This window comes from Ciconia boyciana, chromosome 10 (genome assembly GCF_034638445.1).
Source record: "Ciconia boyciana chromosome 10, ASM3463844v1, whole genome shotgun sequence".
NCBI classification, from domain to species: domain Eukaryota; kingdom Metazoa; phylum Chordata; class Aves; order Ciconiiformes; family Ciconiidae; genus Ciconia; species Ciconia boyciana.
This window is the reverse complement of record NC_132943.1, coordinates 9,300,582-9,314,782: the sequence shown is the minus strand read 5'-3', so window position 1 is coordinate 9,314,782 and position 14,201 is coordinate 9,300,582.

Below are 14,201 nucleotides of genomic sequence, written 5' to 3'. Positions count from 1 at the left end.
TTTTCCATCAGTTCTGCTGAACTGATGAGCTTGGAGTTTCTCCCTTTTTTGTTTTTGAATGTGGCCAGAGCGCTGCCTCTCTGAACGCTGCATGCTTTCTCCTGTCTAGCTCCCATTTATTCTCCTGCCTCTGTGCATGCTGGTCACCTTTCACATTTTGGAAATTGCTTTAGATGCAAATAAATCCATTTGTGGCTCCACACTCAGTATTTTAACAGTTACTAGAAAATTCAAAGTAACATAGGACAGATCTGAGCCTTTGCTGCTGATTCACATAATTGTTTTTAGGGGTTTTGGTTTTCTCATTTTCTTCTTTTATTAACAGAAGTTCTCTTCCATTTTAAAGGGCCTCAAAATGTTAATTGTTTGAAATACCAAGCCTGATCATTCTTTATCTTCTCTATGTTTTTCTGCTTTTTCTTTCAGCAAGATCACCAACCAGTACACAGCACATTTAATTCACTCTGTAGACCTCAATTATAGATTAGTAGACTGACTCCTTTCACACAGCATGCTGAGATTTAGAGAAATAGAAGTAAGCAGAAGACATTGGACTTTAAATAGCAGTTCAGACACAAAAACAAGGCTTGGAAAGTTTACAAGGAGCAGCTGGGCTGCAGGAACTGTCTATGTCCATGCTTTTAGCATGAGTCAAACAGGAGGATATTGATTTAGTTTTGTCTGCAAGAGGGAAGGATGAGCAAAGTCCAACTATCTGGTATTTCCAGTGAGCTCAGACCATGCACACAAACCACAGGCACAGCTCAGCTTGGGCATGGCAACTTCTTCATTTATGGTCCCGTTTTGCTGCCCTTGAGCCCCACAGTCAGTGACTCAGAACATTTTGGATGGGCTATAGGGCATATTGACTTAATTGTGTTTTATCATTAAATACACCTTTGTGCTTGAGCTTCCTGTAGGTTTCTAGGCAGGTGAGCACTTCCAAGCTGAACCCAAATGAGAGGCTCTGAATGATCACCTGGGGGGTCCTGGCTCCAAAATATGCCTCCAGCCACAAGGCCCAGAGCCCCAGGACACTCTGCCTAATGTAGAGCCATGGGCAGGTGTCTACACTTGGAAAGGGTAAATATCTTCCCCTTCTCTCTTCAGTTACACTTCCCAGACGCATTCACCAGGGCCAGAGCACAGCGAAGGAGAGGCCACAGGGTAGCAGTTACACAGACATCAGCTTCTTCCTACTTAAGGGTTTTTCTCTAAGTATTCAGAAATCTCATGAAGAAATGATTTTGGCTGTTGAAAACTGTTGAAGGTGGCCCAGTGAGCAGGCACCAGCAATGATACTTTGCCCCTCTGTCTCCCCTCTGCTGCCTTCCCTGCTCCTTGGACACATCTGTCGCACATAGTTGGAAAATGAAGGGAGTTTCCTCACCCCTGCAGGCGTGTTTGTGGGTCTCAAATAAAGGTTTTGCAAGAGTTGCGTGGAAAGCACTAGAGAAATTCAACATCCTGTCAGTGCTGGGGCACAGGCTGACTTAGGCGATGACGCATAGCCCCAGGGCTGCCTCAGGGAAGGGTTTCTTGTGCCCTCATTCCCGTCTCTATCCATGTTGCAGCTCCAGCAAAGAGCCCTGGGATAAACACAACTTGGGCCTTTAATAATGCACAGCTTACAGCAAGCAAGACAGCAACCTTGTGTGCCATTTCCATTTCAAATGGTGCTTCTCCTCTGCTTTCTCCCTCAAGGTAAGGGGCAGAGGCAGGTTTAACGCTTCCCTGGCTGATAGCAGGATGGTTTGGCGATGGAGAGGGGCCAAGCACGAAGGCTCAACCCCCATCACTGGGGACAGCCAGGGCGATGTCAAACAGGGAGTGTCCTGGGAAGGTGGCACAGAGAGGCTTGGACCTGCTTTCTTCAGTTCTGCCAGTAATTCACCGCTCTCATTTCAGTGTAAACAGATTGGGCCTATGATGCACTGGCGTCTTGTCATCTTAGGAGGCTAGTCCATGCAGCAATGATATCAAGGGCTCCCTTCAGCTGCCTGAAGGGTGTTGCCATCTGAGGGGTGATTCAAGGGCATCTGAGACATCCTCAAGGCAGATGCGGCACAGGACCCAGGGATACCCACCCAGCTGAAGGCGTAGCAGGGTGCCCCATGGGGCATCTCAAATGGCACCAGGTACATGTATTTAAGCAACTGACCTGAGCGGCCGCCTTGCAGACGTCTGCCCCACTGGACTGTAACATGGGAGCGCAGTTCCCAAAAATGCACATTTTGTACCTTAACATCATTCAACAGTCATGTTAGGATACAAATTACAGATCCAAGTGATGACTTTGTCACTATTCCCAGGCAAGACCTTTCAGCTGGGCCTGTTAAGGCCCAGCCTGGTTACTGCCTGCAAGTCATTTCTTTTAGGATTTCAGCAATGGGCCTGGCTGCCAAGTGACATTTCTGAGCCCTTTTTACTAAGCTGAGGCATTCTCTGATGATCCAAGCCACTCTGTGAAGACATGAGCAGTAATCCGTTCAAAGACACAACCCTCCTTTTCTCTGAAATGTTGTTGGCGGTTTGTTTGTTTCTGAAAGAAAACAGCAAGAACTACAACATGTAATACAGTTTATTGCTATTAATTTTTGGACATATTATTTAAATAGATTCCTGAGCATATTCTATCTCTTGAAGGTTTTTATTAGCAGGAATAATTTTCACTATTTAAGAAAATCTGCATATTGAATTGTGGTTTTTTCCTAGTTATTTAAACTCCAAATTAATTTCACTGTTAACTTTCCTGATATCCATTTGCTTAGTATGAATAAATGGCACAGATGTCCTGTCAACTGTTCCCTGCTGCTATAAAATATGTGCAGCTTCTTTGTAACATGGACCAACTCACACCTTCTGTAAGGGTGAGGAGATATCCATAAGAGCGTATGTCTGAGTGACTAAAAGCCAAAAGCCTTCAGTAGCTGTCTCTAATCACCAGCACTGCGCTTGGTCAGTGTAGAGCTGGGAAAGAGGCAGGTAATAAAGAAAAGGGGACTTAACCAAGACACATGGTCCCAGCTGAGGTCTACCTTGAGCAAAGATCTCTCTTCATGCATTGCTTTCCAGATCGCCTTTTCAAATAAGTGGGAAAGACCAATGAAACTGCTTAGAGAAAAACCTGGAGGCAGAATAGGAATTATTAAAAATGGCACACCCTGCCCATTACTTGTACCTGCACCTAAGTCAGCCCATGCCACAGGCAGTGGTATCAAATGCTACAGTCACTTCTTGGGATTTTGTGGATGTTATTTCAGCTGGTTGTAGGGAGGGGAGTTCAGAGACAACTTTTCCAAATTCTGGAGGTGATCAGGTGTGAAGTTTGTGTCTGTTTCATAGTTGGGAGAGGGCAGAATAATATACCGCTTTCCATATAATTCTGCATAATAGAATTTTTCTATCTCATTCTGTCAGCTACAGCATCTCTCTTCATTATTACTGCAGCCCAAGAAATCCTCACTTTAAATCTTCCCCCATCACTCTTCTCTGTCATGTCTACACCAGCCTACATGTTATTGTCTCTTAAAGTTTGTTAGGCAGGACTTCATCATGCCTCACACAGTCCTACACATTTCTCTCATACTATCCTCTCATTTTATTTCACATCATTTATTTTGCATTTCCAGGCAGTTGCCATTTCTGTTAGTCCTGTTGTTTTGCATTATCCTCCTGACTTGACTATATGATCATCCTACTGATTACATTTTACCTTTTGCTTTCCCTAGTTCTTATGTTTTCCAACATTTTAATTTATTTTGCTGGCAAGGTTTTGGTACCAATTCACCAAATAATTCTTGCTGCCACCACCTGCTATTAACATCGGTTAGGTGACTACGTACCTTTGAGAACTTGAGCCCTAATTTCCACTGGTTTTAAGGGGAAACAAGCAGCTCAGGGCTGACCTGCCAGTTTGGGAGCCCTGATGTCTTCAAAGGATGCCTGTACTGGACTGGGCAGTAGAAATCTGAAGTATCTTGAATGAAGAAAAGGACAAAAAGCGCAAACATATCATGTTTATTACAACAGTAACAATATCACAGTCGGTATGTGTTGCCTTATTCCAGATTTATAGCTGGGATCTGTGAATGCCCCAGGGCTCGGCATGCAATCCCAAAGACACTTTATTTGCATGTACTCTGCATTCTATAAATAAAAAATGGAAGTGTCAGAGAAGCATTTTAAAACACTGTGTTATTAAGCAGTTACCAGCAGATCTTGTGCTTTTCGGTCATTAGTCTTCTACAAGCTCTCCCTGTATGTTGTGACAAGCTGTAGATGTTCTAGCTTTGGTGCCAGACTGAAAACCAAAGCAAAAGAAAAAAAAAGGAGGGGGAAAAAGTTATCTTTAAATCTGTGTGTCTTAAGATAAAATACTGCCTGCAGACAGACCCAGCCTGGCAGAAGGAGTGATGGCTAAGCCCCATTTCCTTCTGTGAACAGCCACTTCACTGACAACCTTAGACATGCAGCCCTGCGCACCAAAGGATGCTGATGGTCCATGAAATTTGAGCCTGTATCAATGATACATTTAATTTCCCATCCTTCACTCCAGTTCCAGATAGACATAATCCACAAAGGACAGGTTTTGCAGTTAGCAAACAAAGCCAGTGTTAACACAAAAAGGCCAATTTTTTACCCATCCACTCTTTCTCTACAGAGGTTCAGGACCTGAGAGATGATTAAAGCAACACAAGATTATTACTCGGGCAGAAAGCATGAGGATATTTGTTCCCTCTGAGGTGTAAAGCATGCAGAGGAAAGAGTGAGACCTCCAAGGTCTCTGAGCAGGGCCCTCTCTCACACCTCTGTCTCCTTTTCGAGCTGTCTGTGCCCTCCTCAGCCCGGCTAGCTCTTACGTCTGGCTGGGAGACACAGGACCATCATTCCTGCAGCACGTCTCTGCTTCCCCAAAAGCCCTCATGAGTGGGCTGACAACCAGCTCTCCCTCCCTTTTCCCTGACACCAGCAAGGTTGAAGCTTAACATCCCCTTTCATCAGAGCTGCCAGCTTGGAGGCGAAAACCAAGTGGCCCAGAGGGAGGTCCCTGCATTCTCGCTGATGTCCTCCCCATGGTTACCTGCCCCTGAAGCTGCCCACCCCCAGGACCTGTCTTCTACTTTGCTGCCCCTTTTTCTGCTGATTTGTCCCTTACCAGGATCTTCTGATTTCACTTCTGGGCATCACACAGGTTCATGTCAACTAGATGACCCAGGGATATATGATGTATTTAGCCACTACAGTCAGCTCCCTTACTTTTCACCCTCTAGAACATAACTTTTATTTTATTTTTTCTTTTCAGTAGAAGGCAGAGCATTGCCATGTGATGACCTCTCCCGCCCCTGCAAAGGCAAAAGCAAAAATTTAATTTGCTTTCCTAAAGCAGGACTCTTCGCACACCATTATGTTAGCACGCACTTACCCACTGTCAGGGCCACACTGCATAGTGTGAAAGAAAGAAAAGCAATGCCACAGTCACAGGAAATAAAATAATTTGTGCTGTAAGGCACCTCAGTCATTAGGTAATTAATCTGAGTTATTTTTGTCTTCAGGCTGGAATGGAAGGATGAGTCAGTGAGAGCTGAAGGTTTGTGTACCCCAGATTTGTTGCCTGTGGACATTTCACCATTAAGGGTCACACCTAGCACCTACACAGGTAACAACAAACACAAGCCCGTGTCTCTCACTTCCCCACCAGCTCTGCCAGGCTTGGTGACTTGGTCAAGATCCTGCTCTTTACCAAGTGCCTTGAAGCCATAGCCCCCAAAGTTGAGGTGTCAACAGGGAGATGGGTGAGCAGCAAGAAACTTGCCCCTAAGCACACGCTGGCAATCCCTCTGCTGCCATGTCCCATCTCAGAGGGGTTCCATGGTCCGACACATTCATGGCCTCCCCCTCTGGGGATGGGGCTGCAGCTGCCAGCTCTGCCCCAGCAGGTGGGTGGACAGGGCTTGTGGCCCCAAGGAAAAGCAGCTGAACCTGAAAGCCAGGGGCTAGACAAGTTCACCATGCAAACATCTTAGCAAGCTAAGTGCCTTTTTGCAAGCACGCCTGGGACTGGGTAAACATGAGCCAAATCCTATCCCTAAACCTGAGCTAAGCCCTGGGCTTCCCAGAGCAGGAGGTCACCAGGTGGGCAAGGCCACAGAGGCGGAGAGCTCCGACTCCCCATTTCCCCAAAATGAGAAAGCAAGAATTGCTCTTCATTTAAGCAATTTCAGGAGACGGTTTCCAAGGCAGCCCCACAAGCAGTTGCAGAGAGAGGACTGCAGGATTGGCAGCTGCAGCGAGTGGCAGGTGAGAGAGGAGAAGGGGGGAGTTTGCAAACTGCCTTTGTGTTTCATACACGTCCTCACACTCGTTTTTTTCACGTGTCAGTAGAGGGTCCTACCACATGTGCAATTGCCTGCACCCCCATGATCATTTTCCTGATTTACTGTTGGGTCATCCCAGAAAAAGCACCACTGCAGATGAAGCTGCAAGTTTGAAAATCGCTGGCTTGGGCTTTTTGATTATTATTCTGTTTCCTCTGTGAGAGATGAGCTGCACTCCCAGCTCTGTGTTCTTTATTTGCAGGTGATTTTTACTTAACTGCGCTATTGATCCCAAGATGGATAGGAAGCCTGGCAGCTTAAGCCCTGTCCCCCGAAGGTGTGAAAGCTTCATTAGATTTATGAAATCCTCCAGGATATACTGAGGCACTGCAGTCCATCTAGCAAAAAGGCTTTACATTTTACTCACGCTCCCATGATTTGTATTCCTTGTTGAATTATCATTTTATTATTATTATTGTTTAGACTCAAGGTTTCTCCTCTAGCTCAACTGCATGTGAAATGCGGTCAATTAGTAGATGCAGAGAAGAGCAGTCCACCCCCCATGAGTCTCAGATATCCCACCTCTTAACCTCATCCTAACGCTATGATCTCCCCTTCACGTCCCTTCTCTCTGGCAGGACATATTTGGCATTTTCCTCCAAGGGAATGAATGAGGCTTCAGGAGCTCCCATTGTTTTCACCTGGGATAAACGAAAGCATCTTTAGAAATGGTCAGAGAAAAGCAAGAAACAATGACCTAGGGTTAAAGATGCAGATAAAAACTGGCATTCCCTTCTGGCGGCAATGCTGAGGGAGCATCACCCGGCAGCGGGGACAGACTTGTGAGGCAGCACACCGCACACGGGGTTTCGTGAAGCAGTGCTGTATATGCAGTCCAGGGCAGCGGCTCCCCGGTGCCCTGCTCCAGGTCTCTGAGCAGAGTGTGGGTTTTAGACCTCAACTACCTATTTAAGAAAAGGAAAAGGACTGGCAGGCTGAGCTACATCAATATGCTGCCTCCTTTCCCCAGCCCCAAAAAGAAAGAGTTGCTGCTTTCATTGCATCTCCAGCATCTGCCGAGTTCCCACAGAGGGTAAGACATCCCTGGGTTGTTTCATTGCCTCTTATTTAATGCAATAACACTGGCTAAAGTGTTAGCAGGGCACCAAAGGGACCGCTTAGGACCAGAATTATTTAATACCTTCCCTCACCACGTGGCTAGGGGAGTTAGTGGCAGATTCATGACATTTGTAGAAGAGACTAATTTGGAAGCTGAGAAGTCCAGAGAGGATAATGAAGTAGACAGACATCAGCTAAATGAGAGTGGAAAAAGGCCACCTTTTATATATAGGAAATATAATCCAAAATGTGGAATTTTTATTCAGAAAGAAAGTGAAGCTTGGAAAGCAGTAACACAGAAGTAGTCCAAGGACAAGAATGGACAATAAATAAAGTAAGCGTAAGCAGAAACTGGTAGATGTCACCAAAACACGACCGTACCTCGGGGCTGTTCCCTGGCAGGCAGACAGAACCAACACTGCATGGGTACACTGGCAGGATCGGGGAGAAGGATGGCAAGGACTGTTGAGGACCAGCAAGAACAGCCTTGGAGGGGCCACACAGGAGACATGACAGCTACACACCTGAAGATTTTACAAAATGGGAGTATCCAGAGAAATGCAAGCAGGTTTCAGTATAGCTCTGTGTGGAGGGAATGTAAAATAGCCAGCTGGAAGAGCAGGAAACCTCCCTGACAGCCAGGTCAATCTGTCTGTGAAGTCCCAGCTTCCAAGGGGTGGGGTGGGAGCATCACGCACCCATTTTGGACCAGTGCGAGCCGTCTCCCCGCAGGTGCTGGCACCCGGGCATGGCCACAGCCCTGGCCCAGCCACCTCCTCTGGGCTGCTGCAGGGGTAACCTTCCGCCCCCCGAAGGCAGTGCTGCTCCGGCAGTTTCCCACTTATCTCACGATAAAATTCAAACATTCCTGTTTGCCCTTTTCCACAATTTTGGTGAAGCTTCAGCATGAAAAATCCTTACATGCTTTTCTTCACAAGAAACAGTGATTGTCCTCACCATTAAATGGCTGTTTGGATTGTCATTCCGTTTCCTACTTGCAAAAACCATTGGACATGGGCTTTTTTTTTTAAGCTAGCTCTAGCAGTTATAGTAGCAGTAGTAATGAAAATGCAGCTTTAAAAGACCCTCTACAGCTGTTTGATTTTCCTCATTTCTGCCCTTAGAGCATCAAAATTTTTGCTTGTTTGTTTTTTCAAGGCAGTATTTTTCAGGACTACTACTCATATATTTTTAAGGAGACATTTCACAAGCAACATCCCCAGGTCACAGGCAGTATCCATTTTGTACAAGCATAGTTTTGGCTGTACCCGGTGGTACCCCGGAGGAGCCCGGGGTCACAGGGATCACAGCCTGGCCAGAGCAGTCAGATGTGAGATGTAGGATTCATGTTTCCCAACATCAGCCCTCAGCGGGCTGCAGCCAAGGTACCCTCACAAACCAAGCCCCTCGTCCTCCCTTACAGTCGCTTTGCAGGCACAGTGTAAGATGGCTCCTTTAGGATGAGACGAGTTATGCCCTGCTTCTCTCCCTTGGCTGCAAAGGAAGCTGGCACGGGCACCCCGATGTCCCAGCCCCACTGCCGAAGGTGACATTGGAGCAGACAAATCCCCGCCATTGCATCCCCTTCGATGCAACCATACCCTCCTTCACAGTGCACGAGGCCACACAGGACAGTCAGTCCCAGCGCGACTTCATTTAATCACCGGTAATTAGTGGCAGCGCACCGACCTCGAGCGGGCTGTGACCAGGGATGATTCGTTAGGTGGAGAGTTTCTCAAGCTTCTCAGACAAAAAGCACTATCAGATGCACCAAGTGTGACTGTAATTGAAACCCCTTTGCTGAAAAACAATTGCAACAGGCAGTCCGGTGCTAAACGACTGCTTCCAAATGCAAGCCTCCACGTATAATTCTGGCTGACCTTTAAAGGGCCTTTCTGCTGTGCCGTTAATTTTCACTGGTCCCTTAGGTGGGCACTTAAGGGAGTCTTCACTCGCTTTGCACACTGCAGTTCCAGGGTTATGCCGTTCCCAGACACCGTAGCCAAAGACCCGTGCAGGCTTATTTTCTTCAATGGCTATTTTTATACATCCTTTTAATCAAATATTTGGCTGCTGCAATCATCTTGATTAATGAATGTGAGCAGGACCCCTCCTTGTTCAATGACTGGGTCCTTCTCTTCATTTCACATCCACATCACACCATTCCCCCTTTAATAGAGGGACAGATGTATATGGTGTCTTGTCAGAATCTAATTTATTATTTCTAAGAACTACTAGAATTTATTTCTTCCTCTTGAACTAGAATCTGAAATAGTGAATTATTTTCCTATAAGGTAGGCTACCTCAATGATTAAACCTGTGACCATGTTTTTTATTTAAATATATTATTTTTAAAAGCTATTGAAAAAGGTCCCCATCTCTTCAAGACCATTTTTCAAGATCCTGCTTTATTTAAAAGCACAGCCCTCATAAAAACCTCTGAATGAAAACACTACATGTATTTCAAAGCTGTCCAAGAGTTATTTGGGCTGATTTAACAATGTCCATGCATTACAGCTAATCAACGTGACCACTGCAGTGACAAAGAGAGGCCAGCCGGGTTAAGGTCCTGCTTTGGAAAATCACATCGCAAGCAGCAGCCGCTGCCCCCGAAGAGCTCACAGTAATTACAGCCCCACAAGAGGCGTAATGGGACGTAATCCAGTGCAGTTTTTGCAGTTCAAAGTACACCTGTGGTGCATCGCAATTCTACAAACAGCTATGGCAAACATTATATAGCTTTCCTTTGGGGACTAGTGAAAATTATACACATAGGGCCTAGAAATCTATTAAGTATTCAGCAGGTAATAATTCCTGCCAGATCAGGCAGTTACGTTAGCTGCTTATTAGCTGTATTAGATACCCACAGACAGAAGGCATCTGACATTGTTCTGCGGCACAGGATTATCCTTTGATTTGTTTCAAGCCACTTGTATTTGTCACCCACTCCCCCTCAGGAAGCCACCACCTGAAACAGGTTTGCTGTTGGCTTCCGCTCTGTAAATTGATCTGTGTGAATTACGGCAGTACAAGCTGTGGGCTGAATTACACCCAGCTGTCTACCGGGTTGTTTTAAGAGAAGATTGTGCTTTAAACTCGGGTTAGCCAAGGAAGGGATGAGGAAGTTTTGCTGCTGTAGTGCATCATATCCTGAAGGCTTTGTGGTCTTCCCCAAAACAGTGCTGCACAACGAGCACATACAGACGAATGACCCAAGCAGTATTAGCATTTGTATCTGACATAAGACTTAACAGATAAAACAGTCTGTGCTCCTGCAAGATAAGAGTAGAGAGAAGGTGCATCAATAGACATTTTATAGACAGAAAAGGTAAAAAGTAGACTTCTGTAAGTTATGTGGCTCCTTGAACAGTTATTGTGTAGTAATCTTGGGGAGCAATCTGATTTAAATTTCTATTTACTGTTACTATTTTATAGCCACTAAGAACAACAACAGCCCATTCCCTCCCCTCCTTTGCTCCTGACCGCCCTCAAGATTTTACTGTGGAGCTGCTTATCCAAAACTCCGTCTTGAATTCAGCTGACCCGGGAGCCCTTGGGCTGTTTTGGTACCTTGGGTGAGTTACGCGTCTGCTTTGTGTCGGGAAGCTGGTGCTTACCCGCTGGTGCTGGTGGGAGAGCGGAGCAGCAAGCACGGGGGACCCGGGGGAGCTCTCCTTTATCACTAGCGCATCACTGGCAATGTTCCCTAGCTTTTTAGTTAAAAATGTCATCAAAAGCAACAATATGAAAACAGATGAATTGCTGGTGCTAGCGATGCATTCTCCTTGGACAGATCTCCTTTGTAAAAATCTAAAACCTGGTTGTGATGCAGCATAAGAGATATTACAGAAATTTCCACCAGTGCTGCTGGGACACAGGAAAACATGCTGCTATTATTGGAGAAATATGAATTTCCTGGGACCCCTGAAGATAGATATGCAGCACCACTATCCAACCTCTACACTGAACAACCAAAAAGTAAAACAAACAAAAAAAGCCAACCAAAAATCCTACTGAAAAAAACCTCAGAAAGAACCGATGACCTGGTTTGGGCTTTTCCCCACATGCTGGCTTTTCTTAGCATTTCCTCCCAAAAGACCTCACTCAAGGTGCTGTTCAATACCAGGGCCAGGGCACACGCCGAAGCAGGGAGCAGGTCTCCGCTGTCACCCCTGCGGGGTGAAGCTCCTGTCAACCCTCTGGGCGTTTCCACCCCAGGTCCCTGTGCGGAGGCAGCGAAGCAGCAGGTCCTCGGGCAGACCCTGCCGGAGCCGTGGGCCGAGGGGCAGAGGACGGAGGCGTGCAGCAGCCGTCTGTGGGGAAAGCCCCCAGGCACACAGGCTGTAACCCCTGGGCCAAGAGCCGTCCACGCTGCAGGGTTAGCATCCCCACTCGCGTATAAAGAGCTCAGCCATATTAGTGCCATAAGTCACCCAGTCTTCTATTGTATGACTCATTCAAAAACCATACCGGCTTTTAATTACCACCTTATTTCTGTGTAATACCTAACAAATCATGGTAGAGAGTCACCATATAAATAAACATTATGCAGCAAGTCACAGAAGACTCATGCTCATGATGGAAAGACCTGGCTGTTTAATGGTCTTTTCCATCACAGCTTAATTTTTTAATTTAAAAGGGCAGATATAGAGTTATTAGAGTCACTTTTATCTAAAGTCTAATGTACATGATGGGTTTCATGGTGTGTGATCCAGCCATCAATGAGCAAAATGTCCTTTCACTTCAATACTGCCTGTATGCAGTTTTGTTTTCATATCAATATAAAGACAATATTGAAAAGTCAGTTTTGTTTACCTAGTCAACACGTGCATTTTATGTGCTCACTTAAGCCAGCACGCTATTTCAGAGGCAAGCCAAAGCTGTTATTAAGACAAATACTATAGAAAAACTTAATTCAGTTTTTATATCTTTGCAGTTGCCTCTTTTTTATATTCTCTTACTCCTTTTTTATTCCCTGTGTGAAGTGTTGAGCACCGTTCCTCTGCTGAAATACTGACACCTCTAGTTATAATCTCACTGCAGTGGAAAAGGCAAAAGCCCCAAGAAGGCGGCTCTGGATCTTGATAGCGAAGTGGTGGCCAAGAGGGTGGAAGGTGATCAAAGCCACTGGGCCAGGCCGGCGGTGCCACGCTAACGTGCTGTCGGGAAGCTTGACGCGTGCGGTTTGAGCGAGGAGTCTCCCGGATGCACAGTCCCTGCCCTCTGCTTCCTCAGCAGGTATTGATCGTTTCTCGGGTATTGGAAAAGTGCCTTTCTTGATCTACCATCCCAGTCGGGGTGAGCAGGAGCCACTGTACCGTTACCACCTTCCTCTTTATGTCTAGGCATTTGTTTGCCCCCTCAGGACGGTCTCTGGGAGTTCTCAGTCCCCCTCTTCTCTCCTCTGGTGCTCCAACACACGCAAAACAAAATATGTGAAGTTATTCCTGAGATGGGCAAGGAAAAAAACAAAAAAATTAACCAGTACTCAATGTAAATCAGGGCTTAAAGGTGAAGAAAGAAGATCCCAGGGGCTCCCACCGACTCTGCCGAAAGAGGGGGGTGTCTCTGCCCTGGACGCAGGGGTAAGTGTCACCTGCAGAGAGTCTCCAGCTCCTGGCGTGTGCTGCTGCCCCTCCAACCAAACCCAAACTGATTGCTCAGCTGGCATCTGTCGTGGTTTAGCCCCAGTTGGCAACTAATCCCCATGCAGCCGCTCGCTCACTCCCCCCTCACTGCGGTGGGGGAGAGAATCAGAAGAGCAAAAGCAAGAAAACTCATGGGTTGAGATAAAGACAGTTTAATAGGTAAAGCAAAAGCCGCACATGCAAGCAAAGCAAAGCAAGGAATTCCTTCACTGCTTCCCATGGGCAGGCAGGTGTTCAGCCATCTCCAGGAAAGCAGGGCTCCATCACACGTAACGGTGACTTGGGAAGACAAAGACCATCACTCCGAATGTCCCCCCTTCCTTCTTCTTCCCCAGTTTCTATACTGAGCATGACACCATGTGGTATGGAATAGCCCTTTGGCCAGTTTGGATCAACTGTCCTGGCTGTGCCCCCTCCCAGCTTCTTCTGCACCTGGCAGAGCGTGGGAAGCTGAGAAGTCCTTGACCAGTGCAGCAACAACTAAAACATCTCTGTGTTATCAACACTGTTTTCAGCACAAATCCAAAACATAGCCCCATACCAGCCACTATAAAGAAAATGAACTCTATCTCAGCTGAAACCAGGACAGCATCTTAAAAATCCTTTTAAGTGCCCCTTCCTTGGCTCGCAGTTTGCACAGACACCAGCTTTTGAAAGCTGTATGTCAGATATACTTGCATGTACAAGCCTTGCTCCCAGAGAAGGAAATTCTCCGATTTCAAACATTATCCATTCCTTAAAAAAAAGTTTTCACAATGGGGGCAAAAACCCCCCTGCATTTTCATTGATTCCCCTGAAGTTTTCCAACTATAGAAACAATAAAATAATTTTTCCTAGCGGAAAAAAGAGCAAAGAAAGAAGCAAAGTGACTTTCATGGCTTTTTCGCTTTAGCCGCAGGTAGGCAGGGGTCACGCTGAGCAGGCGGCTCTGGGGACTGGCTACAACCATACGGCCCACAGTCCCGCTGCATCATCCGGGCTTCCTCCGCCCAGATCAGGGCTGAGTCTGCCGGAGCAGCCAGCGCTGCCCACCAGAGAGAGAAAAATCCTGCTGATAGAATCAGATAGGTGCAAGTGTTTTCTCCCAACAAAATTTCAGGTTTCCAGTATGTTTTGA